Here is a 23,214-nt window from a genome sequence, read left to right on the forward strand (position 1 = left end):
AGCAGAACTCCTTCCTAAGGGAAGTGGAAACAAAGGTCTAGATAAAAACTCGTACACAAATGTCCGTGGCAGCATCCTTCACCATGGTGGAATCAACCCCAGTGTCCGCCCACGGATGAGTGGACGCACAAAATGTGGACTGTTCTGCAGCTGTGAAGAGGCAGGAACTAATGCACCTGCTACAACATGAATGAACCGTGAAGGCAGGACGCTAAGAGCAAGAAGCCAGACGCAGAAGACGACTACATATTGTGTTATTCCACTTATATGAAATGTCCAGAGTAGGGGCACCTATAGGGACAGAAAGTAGATCAGTGTTTACATATGGAAGAATGGATTAGGGGTTAAAAGCCAGAGGGTAAGGAGTTTGGGGGAGGAAGGTGTTAAAATAGTTTAGATTACGGTGATGGTTGCACAATTTTGTGAACCTATCAAAAACCACTGATCTGTACCCTTTATTTTTTTTAAGATTTGATTTATTTATTTGACAAAGAGAGAGAAAAAGAGAGCCCGGGCAGGGGGAGTAGCAGAGGGAGTGTGAGAAGCAGACCCTGTGCTGAACAGAGAGCCCAACATGGGGCTCGATCCCAGGACCCCAGGATCATGACCTGAGCCAAAGGCAGACACTTAACTGACTGAGCCACCCAGGAGCCTGTGAACAGAGCACTTTAAATGGGTAAAATAAAATAAAATAAATAAAACTCTATCTGCGCACAAAAATAAAATAAAATATAAATAAATAAATAAATGTGTGACTTTTATGCTATGAGAAGTATATCGCAATAAAGCTGTTAAATTAAAAAAAAAAAAGCTCCTCGCTAGTTGTCTGCACTCACTGTCTCCAGGACTTCTCCCATCCTCTCTTGACGCCAGGCTAGTCAGTCTTTTTGCCCACTACTGGCACAAAACCGCTGTTGTGAGACTCCCCAGCAACTTCCATGTAGCCCAATGCAGGGTCACCTCTTCCCACCCCCTCCCCCGCCCCCGTTTTCCTCATCTGTGGTATTTGACATAGTTGTTTCCTCCCTCTTCCCAGAAAGAGCTTCCTTCCCTGGCTTCCAGAAAAGCAGGTGTCCTGGGCCCCTCCTGCCTCAGGGAAGATACCTTTTCACTTTCCTTGGCTGGTTCCTTCTCACCCTGCGAGCGTCTGACTATTGGGCCCACGCTCACCCCCAGCGTGATCGATCACACGGTGTCAGAATTTCAGAACACCAGCTCTCCCCTGATGACCTTGGGATCCCCTTGAACTCCACACTGCCTTGACATCTCCAACTGGACATCTAGTGGGCATCTCAAAGCCATGTTCAGGGATGTGGAGACGTCAGAACCCTCATCCCCTCTGGGGGTTGGGGGTGGGCAATGTAAAATGATGGAGATGCTGTGGAGAACGATGTGGCCGCTCCTCAGGATAGTGTTTCCATCAGATCCAGCAATTCCACTCCTAAGCACAACCCAAGAGAAACGGAAAGTAATATCTACATGAAAACTTGGACATGAAGGGGTTACCAGAACGACAGCATCAAAATTCACGAGTTATTTACTTTTTAAAGTCAATTTGAGGAAAGTCAAGTTCATGCATAAAACAGCACAGCCTTTGTTGCGTTCCGATATGCATAACGAAGTAGGGCTTGTTTCCGTCCTGTGGGCTGGGACTCTGCTCTGCGCCTGGCTTGTTTCGGGAGGTGAGACCCACTGACAAGAACAGCCAAGGACACGGGGTCTGAGAAGGGACGCCCAGATTCCCTCTCTATCCCGCTTCCGTCTAGAGGTGTCCTGTCTCCCTCGTTGGAGCAGAACTTGGCTCTGAGTCTTCTCGAAGATTGTGAGGCCTGAGGGAGGGGGCAGGCCACTTCCATCAGATCAGGAGCTTCCCTGGGGTAAGAAACTGTCTCTGTCCCATGCTGGGGGTGTGCTGAGGGCAAACTGGGAACTTTCTTCCTCAGAATTCGCCCCCTGCCCCCACCCTCCTGCACAGGACCAGCAGCACCGCCACAGCTTCCAGAGGTTACGGACAGACGGAAGAGCCGGTGGCCACAAGAAGATGCCACCAGTGGAGTCCTGTGCCAATATAGGCATTGGCAGCCAAGGTGCTCCCAGGCCACTCCCAGTGCGGTGGGGATTGTGGGTTCTGCCATCCCAAGCTGAATCTTGTGTGGTTTCCCCCCAGAAACCACAGGCCCTGTTGCTATCCTGAGATTTCCCCCTCCTGCTGCATCGTCGCTGGCCAGAGTGGGTGGGCGGAGAGGGGTCCCCTGCAACCCCTCCACCCATTCCCTGCGGGTGGAACCATGTGTCCTGGCCTCCGAGGAAGACAGGGAGGGTTGGCAGCCATCCTGGGGCTGGGATCCCAGGAGCACACTCTCCCTGCCATTGGGCAAGCTGGCTAATCTCTGCTGGGACGATCTTGGCCGGTGGCTCACTGGGCCCCAACAGCTCATCTCTCTCCGCCGGTTGGGGGAAAGCAGCCAAAGCCACAGGCCTGTGCTCGGCTGGAGAACACTCGGGGCTGGCAGCGCCCTTGCTAAGCTCCGGCTGTTCTCCTCCCTTCCTGCTTGCGAAGTTTCCAGGGGAAACTCTGTGGGGGACAGGCTCCCCAGAATGTGTCGTCAGCACACAGAAATGGCTTCTTTTCTCAGCCATTTTCAAGTTCATGTTTCAGCTCTGCCACTTCCTGTGGGTGACCTTAGCTTTGCCAGATCTCAGCTGTCATCTGTGAACTGGGAATAACAATGTCTACTTGCAAGGATTAACCAAGATGATGCCTAGAAGCCAGCTCTTAGGGGTGCCTGGTAGACAGGAGGCGTGCCCTAAACGTTCTTTTATTGTTGTTGTTGTTGTCGTTGTTGTTGTTGTTGCTATCCCTTCCTGCTATGCTTCTGGAAGCTTCTGGTGGGCTGGCTACAACGCCAGTGTATGGGAGTTGTGCAAACACAGAGTATGTTTGAGGCCTGCTTTATCAGAGGACAGAAGAATGAGGCCCAGGGCCACCCCCGTAGGGCCTTAAAAGGACAGAGCTGGCAGCTGGAAGCGGCCTCACTGTAATCTAGCCACACAACCCTCCCCGGGGACTTGAACATAGTTATCAGATCTATTCAGGTAAGGGGGAGAGTTAGCCTGTTTCTACCCTGCACCTGCCGGTAAGACGCCCCACCGCTCACGAGACCCAGGAGATGCAGGCTTGCCTCAGAACCCACACTCCTTGGAAAGATGACAAGCTGAATCTGCTTTCATTTTTCTCAAGGCAATCAAGGATTTGAAATGCCGTAGTGTATTTGCTATAGGGAGAGGCTGCAGCTTGGCGGTGTGGAGCCATGCTGTGCATCAGAACTTTCTGTGATGAAGAAGTGTTCCATACGTGTGCCGCTCAGTACGGAAACCACCAGCCATGGGTGTTTCCTGGGCTCCTGAGGTGTAGCCAATGTGACCAAGGCACGGAGTTTTGTAATTAATCCGAATACAAGTAATCATGCGGAGTCAGTGGCTATGGGATCGGATGGCCCAAGTTTAGAGCCTAGACCCCGAGCTGGGCAGATTTGTGGCAGGCAGAACACGATATTTACCTTTCCTGAACTTCTTTTCTCTCTTCTGTGTAACGGGGATCATGACACCTGGCTCACAGGACCGATTTGAGGATTATGTAAGTAAATGAATAGAAAGCACTTAGCACAGTAAGCACACTACGAATACCGGCTGTTATCATTATTCTTTACAAACTCTAAGCTTCAGGGGCCTTAGTCATTTGGTCATCAAATATTTGAACACTTACAATGTGCCAGGCACCGTTCCAGGCACTGGATCTCCAGTGCAAAAGTGAGTGAAAGATCCTGCCCTCTCGAGAAGTCTCCAAATGACTGAGGGAAACTGACAGATAACCAAGGGCTGTGAGGCGGGAACAGTGGGAGGTCTGGTGTTGCAGGGTCCCAGAGGAGACCTTCAAAATAGCCTCAGCTGGGAGGAGGAGGTCGGGAAGGCTTCCTGGAGTAGGCAGTGTTGCTTTCTTGACATTTACTGACCCAGCTTGATCTCCTAGCTCCAAAACCCACCACCACTTGACCTTGTCTCTGTAACTTTCTGTTTTAGTTTCATTTCCTGCTGTCACAATTTGCCACTAACTTAGTGGCTTAAAATAACACATTATTATCTTGTTATTCTGAAGCTCATAAGTCTGAAATGGCTTTCACTGGGCTAAAATCAAGGAGTCAGTTGGGCCGCATTCTTCTGGAGGCTCTAGGGGAGAATCTTCTTCCTTATCTTTCCCAGCTTCTTAGAGGCTGCCTGTGTGCTTTGGCTCATGGCCCTTCTTCCAAGTTCAAAGCCATAGCATCTTCCGACCTCTTCTCTCTGTGTTTTTCTCTGTCTCTGTCGCTGTATCTCACTCTCTCTCCTGCCTCTCTCCTATAAAGACCCTTGTCATTACATTAAACCCACCTGGATAATCAAGGATCGCCTACTATCCTTTCTGCCAGGTAAAGTAACACACCCACAGGTTCTAGAGATCAGGACATGGACGGACATCCTTTTCTGTTTAACAACTTTGCTGACATAAAATTCACAGAGCATACAGTTCACCTGTTTAAAGTGTGCAATTCAAGGTTTTGTTTTGTTTTGTTTTGTTTTTTTAAGTATATTCACACAATTGCATCACCATCACAGAGTAAATTCTGGAACATTTTTGTCACCAGAAGAAGAAACTTCAGGGACACCTGGATGGCTCAGTCAGTTAAGTGTCTGCCTTCTGCTCAGCTCCTGATCTCTGGGTCCTGGGATCGAGCCCCACACTGGGCTCCCTGTTCAGCAGGAATCTGCCTTTCCCTCTCCCTCTGCTTGTGCTCTCTCTCTCAAATGAATAAATAAACTCTTTTAAAAAAGAAGAAGAAGAAGAAGAAACTTTATACCCTTTAGCTATCATTCCTCTATATTCTCACACACCTGCTCCTGCCCTAAGCAACTGTTAGTCTACTTTCTGTCTCTCTAGGTTTCCCTATTCTGGATGTTTCATATCCATGGTATTCACATGGTATGTGATCTCTTGTGCCTAATCTCACTAACCATAACAGTTTCCAGGTTTATCCATGTTGTAGCAGATGTCAGTATTTTGTCCTTCCTATTTGCTAAACACTATTCCATTGTACAGATAGACCACATTTTGTTTATCCACTCATCCACTGATGGGCGCTTGGGTTGTTTCCATCTTTGGCTATTATGAATAATGCTGTTATAAACATTTGTTTGCAAGTTTCTGTATGGACACCTGTTTTCATGTCTCTTGGATATACGCCTAGGAGTGGAATCGCTGGGCGGGGTGTGGACATCTGTGGGGAGCATGGATTCTGTCTATCACACTCTTACTTCAAAATCTTGAAAGACTGATCACAGAGACCAGCCTGTGAACTCATTCACTTGGGTCTGGAGCGCAACTATGGCTGCACAAGGAGGCAAATTCATAGGCACACACGGGGCAGTAGGTAAGACAGATGGTACCAGTGACCCCACAGTAGGGAGCAGTCACTGTGGTCCCTAAAATGTTCACAAGCCATCTAGCTGGCTTGCATTTTTTCCTAGGACTCAGAGATGATTCCACAAACCTCTCCCCCTCCTGGAGCCAGTCTGAGTGGGTTCCTGCTTCTTACATAAGACACTAATAATATCACAAGGTGGTTTGAAGGTTTGGTGAAGCCTCGATGAGGAAACTCATATGGAAGAGGTGAAATACTTTAAGAATGAAGGTAGGAGGGAGACCCAGGTTGAGCTCAAGCTCTGTTGAACGGGATCCAAACATGGGAAGTCTGTGAGGCCTCTGGCAGTGTGAGACCAAGCAGAGTGGATGTGGTAAGTGCTGGCCCTTCAGAAGGAGACAGAAGCAGCTCAGGGGAAAGCCCTAGACGGGGCAGCAGTGGGAGGAGGGGCTGGTGGCCAATGGTGCAGAGGGGACTTGCTTGGGACATATATGAGTCCTCTCTGGCCCTTTCAGGGATGGTGGTAGGAACTCTACAGAGAGCTAGGGGTGTGGCCAGGCAGGAGGGCAGGAACTGTGAGGGACAGAAGTCTTACAATGCAGTGCCCTACCTTCCAAGCCCCAATTTGGCACCCTCTCACTTGGATTTCCCACCAAAGAGAGCAGCGTGCCTGAAAGACTGCCTCCTGCAGACCACGAGAGTGGATACGTGGCATCTCTGCTTGGGCAAGGCCCAGGGGTCACTGCATGGACAGTGCCTTTCATTCCTACCCCCTCTGGATGACTTACAACCAAAGTTTCTCTTCAGGAGCCCACTTGAATTCAAAAGAGTTAATATTTTTTGCAGGGAGGACAGAGGTTGAGTCAAATTGGCCCATCTGGTCAAGTGACAGGGTAGGGGACAGCAGAGGCTGAGGCCAGAAAGGAGAATTATCAGCTAAACAAGTTTTTTCATGGGGTGGGCCACTGGGAAGAGGGAAGGACACACAGACGGGGCAGGAAAAGGGAGATGAACTCAGGCAGGTCAGGTGGGCAGCAGGAGGATATTAGAAGGGGATGGAGGAGGGTATCTGGGGGCGGGGGGGTGTAAGCTAGGAGGTGCCTTGTAGAGGGCACAGGAAGAGAGGCAGCCTGGGGCAATCATTCACAGAACCATCACTCATTCACCCCATAACAAACATGTACTGAGCATGTGCTGGGCGTCAGACATCTGTCAGGTTCTGGACACCAAGGCGATGGGGGTGACATCCCTGCCCTTAGAACCAGGGCCCCATAGGTCCCCTGTACCCCATAAGGTAGGCAGCTTGCCCTTCTGGCTCCCCTTCCCCACCCACACATGCATCCTTGCCTCCAGGGGAGTCCTCTTTCTTTGGAACCAATACATGGAGACATTTTTTACTGAAAAAGGATCACAGCCCAAGCTCTTCAGGGTCTGTGTCTGGTCCTACAGGCCGCTCCAGAGGCAGGGCCAAAGAGAGGAGCCCCGAGCTCAGAGCTATGGCCTCATGAGCTGACACGTGTCCCTGGAACCCCTGTCTCCACTCATGGGAATCTGCTGTCCTCCTGGAGGTGCCCCCTTCCCTCTCCCCAAAATGCCCAGGTGCACAGACTGGTGAGCAGAAGGAGGGAATCCCCCGAGACCTAGGGACATGGCAGGAGAAGGGGCCTGGGGTTCGGGGACAAAGGCAGCATGGGATAATGGAGTAGCAGGGAGAGCTCTGGAGACCAAGACGGGTACTTGATGTATATCTACGCCGCCAAAGAGCTGTGTGCCGCTGGGTATGTAGACCCTCTGGGTCTCAGTTACTTTGCTGCCCAGATGAGGAGAGTGGCCCCCAGGAGAGATGCAGACACCGCTGGTGGATAGTGTGGGTGTGACCAGCCCCAGGGGCAGAGTCCACCTGTGTAGGGGGGTAAATCCTGGGAAGGGAGCCCATCTCTTCCCTGACGGACACAAGCCATCACTGCTTCCTCGGGCTTTCAGACAGCTGAGCTTCCAGACTCATCTAAAGGGCAGGCTAAGCTGTTTGCAAGAGGGATTACCACCCCGCCCTAAGCCTGCTGAACTTCGCACAGAAGATGGGTTAATATTTTCCCTCCAGGAATCTTAAATCTGTACAGCACTTCTCAGTTTCAATGGAAAGTGAAAAGTAGTAAAGTAGGAAAAGTAGTAAACCCATTTTATAGAGGAGGAAACAGAGGCCCAGAGAAGTTAGATTTTTCCCTGGGGCCACTTAACTGGGAAAGACCCCTGGGCTGCCAGTGAGTTTAGGACGTTTCTACCAAATGGTGCCACTGCCAAGAGGGGACCTACAGGTCTCAACCCTCTGGCTTCATCCACAGTTGAGGCAGATGGGCACATGTGAGAGCCCTGGGCAGGCTCAGAATTTAGTTCCCCTTCTTGAAATATCCATTCAGCATTTATTTAGCCAAAATTTAAGAAAGCCTCATTTTTCTTCGCAACAAAAATCTTTCTTCAAAGGTCAAAAGAAGAGATTTGTGATATACACTAGCTGTAACCAAACGTTTTAACCTAATTGAATTTGCCTTTCTTTTCAAATTTTCCATCACTCATAACTACTGGTGACTCACACTCACCAGGAGAGAAGTAGCGAGCGCAGATACAGTTACAAAATCTTCTTCGAAACGTGCTTTAAAATTTTTTCCCGGCATTCGTGTCAGCAAAATATTTCCCACTTTTCTGTGGTTTTGCTCATTTTCATTTTCTTCTACAGTTGTGAAACCAGACAATGTCTTGGGAGACGCATCAGTGAGGTGGCTTATGGCCATAAGAAACCCCAAACTCACTTCGCCAATGAAGAAATCCATTGTTCCACAGATCTGGCTCATCCAGAGGTAGGAAGGCTTCAGGATCAGCTGGATCCAGTAGCTCAGCTCCAGTTCCCCAAATTCTTTCCACTGTGTTTTCCTCCAGGCCTTGGCTTCATTTCATAAGAGTAAAATGGTTGCAGTGAGTAGCCAGAAGGTGGAAACAGTCCAAATATCCATTGACAGGTAAATGAAATTAAAAAAAAACATGGTGTACCCACAAACAGCAGAATTTTATTTCGGCCACGTAAAAGAAGGAGATCCCGACATGTGCTACAACATGGATGAAACCTGAAGACATTATAAGTGAAATAAGCCAGTCAGGAAAGGATGACTGCTGCATGATTTCACTTACATGAGGTACCTCAAGTAGGAAAATTCAGAGACAAAGAATAGAATGGTGGTTGCCAAGGGCTGGGGACCAGGGTGTGGGGGAGGGAGAAGTGATGGTTTAATGGGGACAGAGTTTCAGTCTGGGAAGTTGAAAACAGCTCTGGAGATGAAAGATGGTGAAGGTTGCATAAGAGTGTGGATATGATTATATTTCATGTCACTGAGTTGTACATGTAAAAATGGTTAAGATGTTAAATTTTAGGTTTATTTTACCACAATTAAAAATATATACCTACAGTATATATGCCAAATATATATACAGTGTATATACAAAAAAATACAGCCTCAGGATTGAGAGAGGCCCCCACCACTCTGAAGAGAGCAGTGTTCTTTTAAAGGAAAGGATGCCTCTTCTCTAGATGCCGTTAACAAATCAGCCCTCTGGTTAGGGTCACATTTTCTGAGTCCTAAATCATCGGGGCCAGGAAAAATGCTCCGCACTGATTGGCTTCGGCCTATTTCCTGACCTAATCACTGTGACAAAAGGCTTGGGATTATTGTCTTTAGACCAGCCAGGTCAGCCTCCACTGTAGGGATGGAGTCCACTTCCCCTGAACCAAATGAGGGAGGGGTAGTGCGGAAGGGAGGAGGAGAGTGGGGTTACCTGGAAGGGTGGAGGCAGGAGGGGAAGGGAAAATGGAGGTTGGTGGGTGGAACAGAGAGTGTTGGCCATCTTCCAACATTCATTGTCCCTTTCTCCTGGACACCTGACCAGACTACATTTCCCAGCCTCCTCTGCTGTTATGTGTGACTTGGGACTAAGGACTCACCAGTGGAATGAGTAGAAGAAGGTCTTATTCTGAATCTAGACCAATGCCTGAAGGAAACAGGCCTGCCTCCTCCATGCTCTTTTTACTTTGTCCCATAGCTTCAAACATGCAGAGGAAGACAGAGTTTCTGGGGGATGGTAAAGGAACTTACCAGTAGGAATCTGGGTCCTTAAATCATTGCCCTTAAAACTGCGACCGCGCACATCCCCATTGTTACATGCATGAGGAAAAATTTTCTATATTTTTTACTTTTTTCTTTAAATCTAAGCTCAATTAATTAACATATAGTGTATTAGTAGTTTCATGGGTAGAGGTCAGTGATTCATCAGTCTTATATAATACCCTGTACTCATGATACCATGTGCCTTCCTTAATGTCCATCACCCAGTTTCTATCATTTTTTCAAAAGATTTTATTTATTTATTTGACAGAGAGATAGAGAGAGAGCACAAGTAGGCAGAGCAGTAGGCAGAGGGAGAAGGAGAAGCAGGCTCTCCGATGAGCAGGGAGCCCGAACGTGGGGCTGGAGGGTCACGACCTGAGCGGAAGGCAGCCGCTTAACCAACTCAGCCATCCAGGCACACCTGGTTTCTATCATTTTTAAGGTGCAGTCCAGGTGAGCAAACTGCGGCTCATTGTCTGTTTTTATAAATAAAGTTTTATTGGAACACACCCAAGATCATTCATTTACATGTAGTCCAATGGCCGCTCTCCCTATGATGGCAGAGTTGCATGGTTGCAACAGAGACTGTATGACCCACAACACCTAAAATATTTATTCTCTGACCCCTTAGAGAGAACGTTTACTGACCCCTGTCCTACCTCATTATTGGATGTCTTTGGTACAGCAGTACAGCCTTCCCTCAGCTAATGCAGCGCACACCCAACACTGCTCACTACGGGACATACATGAAAGTGCCTTAAATTGAAATGATAAATTACTTATTACCAGTAGAAATCACCTGTATATGCTACTGCCCTCTTTGGGTGACTGCCAGTCTCAGGCATGGTGACCTAAGCAATGTCGCACCAGACGGCCATGGGAAAATTTCAGTACAGATCAGCAGGCCGGGGAGAAATACATATTTTATTCCTCCTGGGTAGCTTTGATTTCTTTGGCAGAAGCTGGACCAAATTTTACAGCACAGTTATGAGAAAAGACATGCGTAGAAATCTGGGTCGACTGGCCCCACACTTATTTCAGTGCTGTTTGAGCCCCTTATAGATCAGTGCCCAGAATGCTGTCCATCTGGTCCAGCCCTTGAGATGCCTCTGTACACTGTTCTGGATGCTTCTTTCGGCTGGTTTCTGCTAACCCAGCTTTGGCTCTGGCTGACCAGGGGGTCTGGACTATCAGCCCCGAGACAGCTGCGGGCCTCCCGGTTTCTCACAAGAGAGGGCTCTTCACAGTCTCCTTTGGGGACAATTCTGACCCACCAGTACAAGGAGACTCCGTGAGTCTGAGAGTCGTCTCTGAAGGGAAATATCCCCATCGCGATGGAAGATTTGAGGAGTTGGGGTTGGCTATGGACTCCGAGGTGAGGGAGGGAACTTCCTCAGGTCAACACACTGGCCAGCAGCTGGCTTCACCCCAGCATCCAAAGGGGCTCAAATCAGCGCTCTGGAGTCAGCTGTGGGATTTGAATCCCAGCCTCGCCCAACCGTGTGAATTTCTGCAAGTTACTTCACTTTCTCTGCTTCAGGCTGGGCTGTAACGGGGGTAACCGCTCTCACAGGGTTGTTAGAAACTTTACGTGACATCTTGCTCAACGAATGTGGCTCTGGCTCCAGAGGTTCAGACCTCTGACCACTGCTAGGTTCAAAGACGACCTGAAATCACTGAAACATGTAGTGCCGGGAGTTTTGAGCAAAGCAGGCGTGCCAGAAGGGGCTGCCTGTCCGTTCCTGCCAGCATCCCCCCATGAGCACTGAGCGCAGAGCAGGGCAGAGGGGAGGAGTGAGAAGGGAGGCAGAACATCGCCTGGTAGCTTCTTTCCATTAAAAGTTACTGGCAAGGGAATGGGAGTTTGCCAGACCCAGAAAAGTAATCTCTGGGCCGATCTGCACTTGAACCTTGAACGCTGGAAATGGTTTACCCTCTTAACCAAGGGTGACAATCCGGTGCCACCAAGCTCTTCGCAAATGCTCATTCAAAGTTGCTCAGAAGGCCCTGGCCAGATCTTTCTTATCCGTGAGACTCTGTTTCCCCATCATCTCCACAGGCAGGCCTGGGCTGGGGGAGCCCCTCGAGCCTTCCCCCACACCACGTTGCATGCCCCCATTATAAATTTATCTCACGTCTATTTTTGCAATGTGTTCAACAAATATTTGTTGAGCGCCTGCCACACATAACTCTTTGTTTATTGTCTGTCCGCCCACTGGACTCCCTGAGTGAGGGCAAGGTGTGGCTACACCCAGCTCCCGGGGGCCTGCGCCCGGCATGGTCCGTAGATCTTCTGAGCATTCACGACTCTTACTCAGTGAATGATCGAGGCCCCCAAAGCTTCTCTTTATTCTTTGATGATTCCGAAGGATCCTCACAGCTACCATGAACTCGGTGCTATGTTCCAGCCATGACGTAATGCTGTCTACTTATCTAACAACGCTGTGAAAGAGAAAGTCCCATCCCACTTCTCCAGGCGAGGAAGTGGAAGCCCCAGCTCTCACCCTGCCTGACCTCACACAGCTCCTGGCCAGGACCCGTGAGGCCGGACACCATTCACTCCCACCCACCACTAACCAGCTCGACGCTAACCAGGCTGCCCCTTGCTGGGTGGGTACAGACATCTGCCTTATTTCAAATCTGTGACTTGGCTTAGAAAACCAAAGCAGGTGACTCTGATCTTCTATGTTTTCATGATACGTTTGTGCAGGTGGTTCTTGGGAGGGCGCCCACCTCCGGGGTCAAATAAGGTCGGGGAATTGTTCACACTAAGGTCAAACACTATGAAGCAGAGCAACCAAGGTGACTTTCCTGTCTTAGGAAGACCAGATACATGGAGCCGATCTCCACGGGAAAGCTGTGTGGCTAGACGATGGGGCCTCATGAAGTGTTTGGATGACAACTTCCTCACTGGGGGAGCCTACAAGTTGGGCCTGTGGGTTTTACTCACCTCCCTTCTGATAAGGTAGGGGTGAGATTAGGCCTGCAAGCATCAAAGTGCATTCAGGGTCCCCATGCCTGAGGGTCAGCTGGCTGCATCCCCTTCTAGAAGCCCCAGCGTGTGAACAAGCCTCTGGTAAGGCCTTGCACTATGACTGCCTGGAACAAAGGAATGCTAGGACCACCAACATTGATCCCCATTTTCTGTAAATCAGGAGTTAGTCTTAAAAGAAAATGCCCCAATTTTGACCTCTGTGGGGTGATGGGTGGGAGAGGGAGCGGGAGGATGGAATTGAAAAGTCCCAGAGAAGCCAACAGTCCACCTGATGGAGGGAGAGGCTCCTTCTGCCTTCACCGTCCCTGGTGACCGGAAAACAGGGTGAAAGTACGGGGGGTGGGGGTGGGGGTGAGGGGGACACAGGGACAGAACTGGGCCAGGATCTTCACAAACACAATGCTCAGCAGTAAAAGCAGGGCTTGAGATCGCCTGGGTTTCTACTCACCTTCTCAGAGGGAGTCCGGGACCATCCACCAGGGCAGGCGGTATGAGAGCTCCGTTTGGTTCTAGAACTTTCGGAACTTTATGCTTGCTATGTTGGTGATGGCTTGTCTCATTTCCTAGAGGAAAAGCAGCCCGGGAAGCAGCGTCTGTGAGCCTGTGTTGGAGGAGGAAGGTGGGAAATCAGCGTTGCTCCCACCATCTCTGTCCAGGGCTAGAGGGGTAGTGACTGCCTTCCCCACAGAGGGGACGCTCAGCAGGGGACTTGATCCAGGAAGGCAGGCAGGGGTCACCAGGGCAGCCCGTGGGCCTCAGAAGGGGCCTGGAGTGCTACAGGGGCGGGCTCAGGGCCGGGGGCTGGGGTTCCGTAATGACTAGAGCCCAGGATAGTAGAAACAGCCTCGTTCAAGAAATGCACAGATTTCTCTGTATGAATCCCTCCACTGCCAGCCAGCAATCCACTAGCAGTGTGACCCTCCTCTGTCTCCACTGGTCATGTCTGAGCCTCAGTTTCCTTATCTGTAACATGGAGATAAGGCAGTTATGGTGATGAACAACTAAATGGATACAGTCGACTCCAGATCTGACGGACAGCACAGGCTCCATGAATCCTAGATGTTCCAGGCCTCCCCACCACTGTCCCCCAGGCTGGAAGGCTGCCCTCAGTTTCTCAGTCCAGGCCCCTCTTAAATGAAACCAAGGCAAGGACGGCGGTGAGAACAGGGCTGTGCTTGTGGGAAGTTCATGGCGGCACATGCGCCTGATCTGGAGCCTGCTCTCCTGGACGGGGCTAAAGTCCACGGACTCAGTGACCCAGAAAGCACGGGTTACGCCGAGGCTTGGCTCCTGGGTGTCCACTCCCCAGCACCCTTAGGCAGCCCAGAAGGCTATTTTGGAGAGATGTCCCCACGGTCATTGGCCAACACCCAGAATGTGCCAGCCTCCTCAGATTCCTGAGGGCCCCGCTGGCCCCCTGGTCTCAGCTGGTGTCCACCCAGGGTGGGCTGTGTTCCTGAAGGACCTATGGCCCAAGAGCATGGCTTGCTCAGGAAGGAGCTGCCCCAACAGGCCAGTGTGGTGAGAGCCCTTGGTCTCTTCTGGGTTCACCCTACCCCAGGCCTGGCATCCAGCCCCAAGCTGGCTGCCTGCCCACTTCTCGCGTCTCATTTGCTTATCGCTGTTTGTTTTGGAGGCTTCTGGGAAACAAGTCTCCATCTGAGGGAAATCTTTGGCTCTGGGGACTTGTGACACCTGAGACTTTGAACTCTCAAGGAAGCTGGGCACACAGTTGGCCACCTCAGGCCAGGGGGGTGGAGACAAGCTTTACTTCAGCTTTACTGGCCTTGCAGTGGGCTCCTCTCAGCCTCCTCACCAGCCATCTCGGAAAGAAGACAAGTGGGCCCGAGACAGAGGTCGTGGACAGGACCTGGGGGCTCTAAGTGGCCACCACCTGGGGGGGTCTGTGCCAATGTGTCCTCCCACTCTAGCTGAAAACAGAAATTATAAACATTTTGTGTTTCTCCCATAATTTGTTTGGATTTGTTTTACTATGAAAGTCAACGACTAGGAGCATGGGGAGAGCACGCAACTCTTGGTCTTGGGGGTTGTGAGATCAAGCCTCTTGTTGGGTAGAGAGATTACTTTAAAATAAAATCTTAAAAAAAAAACAAGTAATAACCAGAGGAAGATTATTCAAGTTAGTTGTGAACACGTTCTTGTACTGGCCAATTAAGAGAAACCCCAAACACACCCCAGTGTGAGAGGCAAGGACAGAAAAATATTTTTTTGAAGTCTGCTCAGTAAAGAACTTTTAAAAGCACAAATTATCTGGCAATGCCTAATTTTTTAAATTGTGAAATAGATGTTTAAAAAAACGTTATTGAAATTTGGTAGAATCATAAAAGAAGCAGGTTTCATATAATGAATTTGAAAAAAAAAAAGAAAGAAAGAAAGAAAAAAAACCCTCAGGTTATTCCCACCAGAGATAACTGTTCTGGTGTACATCTTGGTATTCAAGCTATCATACTATATATATATATATATATATATATATATATACATATATATATATGTATATATATATATATATATATATATATATATATATATATACACTTTGCATCACGGTTAGCATTCTAACCTAAGCATTTCCCCTGATCAGTCGATTCATGTTCATTGAGATGATTTTTAATTTTTAATGGCTGCATAGCCGACCATTGTATGTTTCAACAGATGGGTTTTTTTTTAACCATTTCTTTTTTTACATTTAGGTTGTTCCTACTTTTTGTTCTTCTAAAAAATATTTAATAACTGTCTTTGCACATTTATCTGAGTACATACTCAGATAAATGTGGTTTACTTAGGATAAATGGAGGTTTACTTAGGATAAACCTCCTGTAAGTGGAATTTCTGAGTCACGGTGTAAGAACATTCTAAGGCCCATGGCGTATCCCACCCTTGCTGGCTTTTCCTTCTGCATCCCCAGAAACCATTCCCACCTTGAGATCAGGTATTTGCTTGAACGTTTAGTAATGTTATGATTTTGTCATTATACATCTGGACTACAGCCCATCTGGATTAATCATAACACTAATACCAGCTAACAGTTATCAGGTAGGTACTATGAACGGGACACAAGGCTGAGAACTTTACACGCATTACCTCGCATAACCCCTCATTACCCTATGAAGCAGGAACTGTATCTCCTTGGTATTAGAAAGACACAAACTTTGGATTTAACTTGGCACATGGGATGAGGTAGGGATCTAATACAACATGTTCATCATATACTACTAATTTCCTTTTATATATAGGATCTCTTCCTGGGTTACTTCTTCTTCTCCATTGAGCTGCCTGTCTTGTTTTGTCCCTCCTTGTTTGTTTTTCTTTTAAGATTTTTATTTATTTATTTGACAGAGATCACAAGTAGGCAAAGAGGCAGGCAGAGAGAGAGAGGGAAGCAGGCTCCCCGCTGAACAGAGAGCCCGATGCGGGGCTCGATCCCAGGACCTGGAGATCATGACCTGAGCTGAAGGCAGAGGCTTTAACCCACTGAGCCACCCAGGCGCCCCATTCCTCCCTGTTTTTATCACTGAAACTTTAGAATGTATTTTATTTATTTTTTGATTATGTTTTAAATTTTAATTTCAGTATACTGAATATGCTCTATGACGTCTGTTTCAGGCGCACAGTACATACAATGTATCTTAATACCTGGGAGTACAGGTCCACCCAGTTCTTTTCTTCCCAGCAATTTTGTGGCTCTTTTCACCCATTTATTCTTCCAGCTGAATTGTGCCACACAAATGCCTTGTGTCAGATTTTACAAACCTTAGATATTTTTATCAGCATTGCATCTAAATCATAAATTTGGACAAATGGCATTTTACCATATTAAGAGTTCTCGATGTGATGTTTTACCATTTATTTAGTGCCCCTCAGAGCAGTTTGGTAAAATTTTTATGAGCACTGTGCATTTCCCGTACACTTTACGTCTTGGTGTTGCTGTTGTAAATGGGACCTTTTTTTTTTTTTTAAGATTTTATTTATTTACTTGAGAGAGAGAGAGAGAGATCATGAGAGGGGAGAAGGTCAGAGGGAGAAGCAGACTCCTCGCAGAGCTGGGAGCCGATGTGGGACTCGATCTCGGGACTCCGGAATCATGACCTGAGCCGAAGGCAGTCGCTCAACCAACTGAGCCACCCAAGCTCCCATAAATGGGACCTTTTGCATATGGAGCTCCTGGCCTGGTGTTTGCTGCACAGACAACCTCCCATTCAAGGGCAGCAAACCCCTAACCTCAGCTCCTGGACATGACTGTGTCCGGCAAAACCTAGCACCCAGCTAGAGCTGACCCCGTCAGGTGGGAACACCTGCAGTCAGGAGCATAGAGGAGCTTTGACTCCTTATTGAAAGCAGTGATTCTCACTGCGTGGGGTCAGCGTCTGGGGAAAAAGAACTATGGACTTTGAGAAAAATGTCCCCAATGCTGCCAACACTCCCAGAGGATTCATGGACAGCCCCAAACACACCTAAGAACTATAATTAACACACTTGCATTAAAAGGATGGCACGGGGGCACCTGGCTGGCTCAGCGGGTTAAGCCGCTGCCTTCGGCTCAGGTCATGATCTGAGGGTCCTGGGTGAGAGCCCAACATCGGGCTCTCTGCTCCGCAGGGAGCCTGCTTCCCCCTCTCTCTCTCTGCCTGCCTATCTCCCTACTTGTGATCTCTCTCTCTCTGTCAAATAAATAAATAAAAATCTTCATAAAATAAAATAAAAGGATGGCCCGGGGGCACCTGGGTGGCTCAGTCTGTGAAGCATCTGCCTTTGGCTGAGGTCATGATCTCAGGGTCCTGGGATCGAGCCCCGGTTGAGCTCCCTGCTCAGTGGGGAGTCTGTTTCTCCTTCTCCCTCTGCTGCTCCCCCTGCTTGTGCTCTCTCAAATAAATAAATAAAATCTTCAAAAGATAGATTAAAAAAAATATATAGTCCAGCTACAGTCTCCTCCAGGTGGGTTGTGTTGAGCACAGAAGTCCTCGGGTCTGTGTGACCGTAGGTGAGTCATTTCTCTGTCTGAATCTTTATCTTCTTCAGGAGAAAAATATCCACTCAATGCAGTGACAGCACCATCTGGGGATCAACCGAGGTGCTATTTGTGAAAGTGCTTTGGAATCCGCGGCTCAGTAACACAAAGGTAAGAACTATTCATTCCAGGAAAGGGCCGGTGACAAGGCCTGGCTCAGACAGAAGGTGAAGCCCTCTCGGATTCTTAGAGAGCATTATCTGCCCCTGTGCCACCACCGCCCCCGTGAACTTGGCCTTCGCCCTCAGGAGAGGCTGATAAAGACCTTTGCGGCGTTCCTCTTCTGAGGTTACAAGACTGTTACGCTGACCCAGCTAAAACCATGATTAAGTGGCTGGATGTTGGAAAAAAGGCGTCGGGGCTCGTGGTGCACAGATATCAGTTTCAGGGTTGTTATAAAAATTAATAATTAATCCTTCCCTGCATGCTGGAGGAGAACAGCCGGGAGCCTTAGCAAAGCCTTGCACAGAGTGATGGAGAACAGGACCGGCCAACCGGGGCCCCGGGAGTTCTGGCTCTGCGTGACCACAGGCTGGCCCTCTTCTCTGACCTCCCGGGGTCCCCACTATAGAATGAGGGGCTACACCCCATGAAAGTTAATTCGCCACCGAAAAATTCTGCAAAGTGTAATGATAAATGCAAATGCCTTACAAGAGACTTGAAAGGTCTTCCAAGTTACTGTCCTGCTTCTGACAGCTGAGGCCCCCGGATCTCACGCCCCAGCTTGAACTTTGGGCTCTAGACACATCAGCCCGTGTGTGTGTGTGTGTGTGTGTGTGTGTGTGTGTGTGTGTGGTAGGGATGGGGGTGGGAGCACATCATCCGGGGAACATTTTTCTAAATACAAATGAATGGTTACTCCCTTCTTCCCAGGATAAATCTGAATGGGGGAGGGGATAGGCCCCATCCGTATCCCGGACTTTCCAGGGTAAAGGGCAGAGGATAGGCTTGCAAGGGAATTAACAGGAGCATTTTGAACACTCCACTCTCCATGTGGAAGGTAGGAGGGAAGCCTCATTCTGCTTTCATCCTCTCCTTGGAGAATGAGCCATATGAGGCATGGAAGGCCTTTCTGAATTCCCAGTTTCTGGCTCAGTGACTGGCATACAACAGGAGCTTAATAAAAGACTCTTGGACAAACGAACAAGGCCTTCTCCCAGGCTTTGCTTAAACCTTGTCATAGCCTGGGTGGTTCAGTTGGTTAAGCATCCGCCTTCCACTCAGGTCATGATCCCAGGTCCTGGGATCGGTCCCGTGTCTGGTTCCCTATTCAGTGGGGAGCCCGCTTCTCTCTCTGTCTGCTGATCCCCTGCTTGTGCGCGCGCTCTCTCTCTGACAAATAAAATCTTTAAAACAAACAAACAAAACCCTCCTCATACCCTTCCCTGCCCCCCTCCCTGCTACTAGGGTATCTCCTCTCCTTCTGACTTCTGCTCAAAACTCACCTTCCCAGGGTGCCTCCCACTGAACCCTCGCCCCTCCTAATTTTGCATCCTCAGCCCTGTGTCCCCCTGTCTCTGCTAATCCCACTCGGAAGCTGCCCGTGTGTGAGTTCTTGTAAATGGCCCTACAGATAATTCAGTGAGCAGCATTACAGATTATCTCTGTCTTGTCTGTTACAGTAACAAATGCATACGCTCTGCCCAGACGAGCAAAGTTATGGCTTCTGCTTCCTGTAATGAATCTAACATTGTCACAAATTCCATCAGGTAGGGTAGTGGAATCAATAGGCTAATTAATTGACTGGTTCAGCGAATTTTAAGTTCAAAACAACGAGCCATTTCAGCCTTCCCAGATCTCTTGGTAATGTGGCTACGAGTCCTCACGCCACAGCTCAGGGTCGTCGTGGGTCCCTAGCTGACCCTCGAGGGGATCTCCATGCTAGGTAGCCATCTGCCTGGTCCATAAGCCAGCCTGGCTTCCCCCAGCCCTCAACTATTCCCACTACCAGAATTCTCAGCAGGGATCAGGGCACAAAGGACCCTCTGCCTTTGCCTTAGCCCTCAGTCTACTCATCCACTTGCCTCCTCACTCAGGAACGGCATCCCGGCGCAGAAAGAAGGGCACCCATGAGTCTGGCCACTCACGTCCCAGATGTGGGCCCATCTTCCTCCGGTAGTTCCCAGGCCCAGGAAGGCGGAGCTCTCCAACAGAAGCCTTGCTATCCCTCTCACCTGCATGGCCGGAGAGTGGTCCAGGGACAGCCGGACCAGTATCAGCTGGGAGCTTGCCAAGATTCTCAAGCCCTGCCCCGACATCCTGAATGGGTGCTTGCGGTTCTCCAAGACTCAAGGGCAGACCCTGTGTAAGTCTGCGGAGCAGGACACCTCCCAGGGCATCCCGGGTGCTTTCTGCCCTCGCCCAGGGCAGAAAGTACTCTGTACTCTGTACTCGGGCTCTGTACTCTGGCCCTCAGGTTCTGGGCCTTGATATTCTTGGGGCTTCAGCAAATTTAGGAAATCCTTTTTGCCATTTCCAAAGCCCAACTTCCAGATGCTGTGGACCCAGAAATCTTGCCCCCGCACCTGTCACTTCCGTGGACATGGGCATGGGGGATGCCAGCAGTCTGTGTGGACAGGACTGGAGAAAGCGCTGGGGCCTTGGTGTCACACGGGCTGCTGAGATGTCACCTAGAAGCATCCTCCCCTCTGTTAGGACGTGAGAGTCCCTCTCACCACTGTGCCCAGAAAACCGTACACCCCTTGAGCAAGCAGACACCTACCTTTATCTTCCGGGTCTATAGGGGATAACTAAGCACTTCCCCCCTTTGCTGCCGGGAAGCTTCCAGTCAAATCCATGGCCCAACAGTGGTAAATGTGTAATTCTGTGTGATCCCCTCATGTGGCTCGTTCCTGCCTCCATCCTTCCTCACGTTCCATATAAGCATTTTATTAAAACCCATCTTTCCTTTATTAGTCCCTGTAAATCTCTTCTGAAGCCCGGTGGAAGAAATTTACAGGCAGGTACCGTTCTAGGTCCCTGACTGCATTTTGTCTCACTTCATCTTCACCGGGATCGCGGTCTCTTTTTTCGGGAGGAGGAAAGCGAGCCAAGGGCAGCAGCTGAGTGGCTAAGTCAGGGGTCTTGGCCCTCTGCATTCAGAGCTGGGCCCCCAGAAGGGCTCTCATGGAAGGTGGGCCAACACTGCTGAAAGGGAGCCGCAGGGAGACACATATTGGTTTCTGCTGGGCCCCAAAACTCTCCACCAGGCATTATGGGGATTTGCCCAGTAGCCAAACGCTAGCTGGAAGGCGTTTTTATGTTGGGCCCACTATTTCCCCCAGTTAATTGTTGATGAAGGTCCTTTTTTTTTTTTAAAGATTTTATTTATCTATTAGACAGACAGAGATCACAAGTAGGCAGAGAGGGAGGCAGGGGTGGAGGGAAGCAGGCTCCCTGCTGAGCAGAGAGCCCGATTCGGGGCTCGATCCCAGGACCCTGAGATCATGACCTGAGCCAATGGTAGAGGCTTTAACCCCCTGAGCCACCCAGGCGCCCCGATGATGAAGGTTCTTGAGAACAGAGCTGGGGCCAGTGATTCTGTGAATGGAGCAGGCACACTGCTTTGTGGGACTGTGTGTTGCAATGGGGTGCGTCTGCCTCACCCCCAAGGCCCTAAGTTCTTAAGGCGGGGGCTATGTTCCCCACTTTGTCGGGTGCTCCAGGCAAGCTGGTCCCCTTAAAACTCAAAGTGAGCCTGCCCTCCGAGAACTTATTTCGGATGAATGTGGAAGATGACACCAGGCACCTACTTAAGAATGAGAGAATTTATATGTACCAACAAGAAAAAGTTATCTTTAGTTGAAAAAAGCAAATTAAAACACAGTATATGTATTAAGATCCAATTGGTGTGGTTTTTTTTTTTTTAATATTTTTTTAGTTTTTTTTGACAGAGAGATAGAGAGAGCACAGGTAGGCAGAGCAGCAGGCAGAGGGAGAGGGAGAAGCAGACTTTCCACTGAGCAGGGAGCCCGATGCGGGGCTCGATCCCAGGACCCTGAGACCATGACCTGAGCCAAAGGCAGATGCTTAATGGACTGAGCCACCCAGGCACCCCCAATTTGTGTGTTTTAAATACACAGTCATATGCATGCACATGTACACACACACACACACACACACATACACACATACACACACACATAGGTCTTGAAGGAAACCTCAAACACCAAATTATTAACAGCTACTTCTGGAAAGAGAGAGAGAAAATGGGGTTACGGGTGACAGAACTTTTTTATTGCTTAACTTTTACTATATATACTTCCATACTGTGAGAGCTTTTTACACTGATGTTATCACTTCATCATTTAAGGGAAGACTGATTTTTTTCAGTGTCGTGAATAAAGTCAGCCACTGTGAACATGTCCTGTGAATGTGTGACTAAGATTGCAGAACGCCTCGTTGCATCCAAAGGGCCAGTGTGTTGCTTCAGAGAAAGTCTGGGCAGGTGGGAGGAGGGGATATTTGCTCCCTGGCTGCGCAGTTGTAGGGAGTGATGGGCAGCCTCACAAGCCTGGGGTTTTAGCAGCTCAAGCAGAGTTGCCATGGTTGTGGCCTCAGAAATGTAGCCGAGGAGCCTCGGCGAAGTGAGCAAGGGTGCCCCTACTGGGCCCTCTGAAGGCGGTGTGGAACCCAACCTTTCAGAGGTAGGAGGCTTCGGAGCGGCTGACCTCTGCTCCTCCAGAGGTGGGGGCGGGGCAGAGTGACCCAGGGTGGTGGCGAAGGCCTGCCTCACACCCCCAGCCTCCACCGGCTAGCCATCCGTCTGGGAGGGCCGCTCCCCTCCTCCTCCTTGGTGAAAGCCATCCATCCAACATGGCGCCTGTCTTCCCAGCCACCTGGTCCCAGTGAGCGAGCATTCTCTCTTGATGGGCCACAGAAATTCTCATTCTTTTTTTTTTTTTTTTAAGATTTTATTTATTTATTTGACACAGAGAGAGATCACAAGTAGGCAGAGAGGCAGGCAGAGATAAAGGGGGAAGCAGGCTCACCTGCCGAGCAGAGAACCCGATGCGGGGCTCCATTCCAGGACCCTGGGATCATGACCTGAGCTGAAGGCAGAGGCTTTAACCCACTGAGCCACCCAGGCGCCCCTCTCATTCTTTTTTTAAACAGCTGCCTTGTGTCACCTTTTACGGAACATCCTCGGTTCATTGCAGGGGGCAGGCTTCCCTCCAGTCTTTGAGGGGACCGGCCGGCCTAGAGAAATGGGCTTTGTCCTGGAAGGCCGAAGGTCAGCTGGAAACATCAAATACCCAAGGGGAGGGCGGGCCGAGGGCTGCAGAGGAAGCTGGGCCTCTAGGCTGGGCTTTGGAGGGCATGGAGCGCCAGGAGGTGGAATGGAAGATGCTGGGGAAAGGAAGTAAAGCAACTAGTCTGAAGCCATTAGGCCTGGGGTCCTACTGGGACCCCTTGAAAGCCACCTCTCCGCCTCCCTCCCCCAACACCAACCTGTCCATCCCAGCACACAGGTCGGAAAGGCCACTGGGCCCTACCTTGCCTACTCCACTCCCCCCTCCCTTGGTTCTGCAAATGTCCTTGCTAAAGCCCAGGGACTGTGACCACCCCCCATCCTTACGG

At 49.5% G+C, this 23,214-nt stretch overlaps 1 long non-coding RNA gene across 1 annotated transcript; it reads left to right on the forward strand.

The window, feature by feature from the left end:
* The first annotated feature begins 11,883 nt into the window (after positions 1-11,883).
* LOC125086100 (uncharacterized) lies at positions 11,884-14,819 on the forward strand. The gene is made up of 3 exons (XR_007123100.1): positions 11,884-12,220; positions 12,321-12,756; positions 14,242-14,819. It is a non-coding gene; the product is annotated as an uncharacterized LOC125086100 (long non-coding RNA).
* Positions 14,820-23,214: the final 8,395 nt, after the last annotated feature.

The sequence above is a fragment of the Lutra lutra genome, chromosome 15 (assembly GCF_902655055.1).
Source record: "Lutra lutra chromosome 15, mLutLut1.2, whole genome shotgun sequence".
NCBI lineage: Eukaryota > Metazoa > Chordata > Mammalia > Carnivora > Mustelidae > Lutra > Lutra lutra.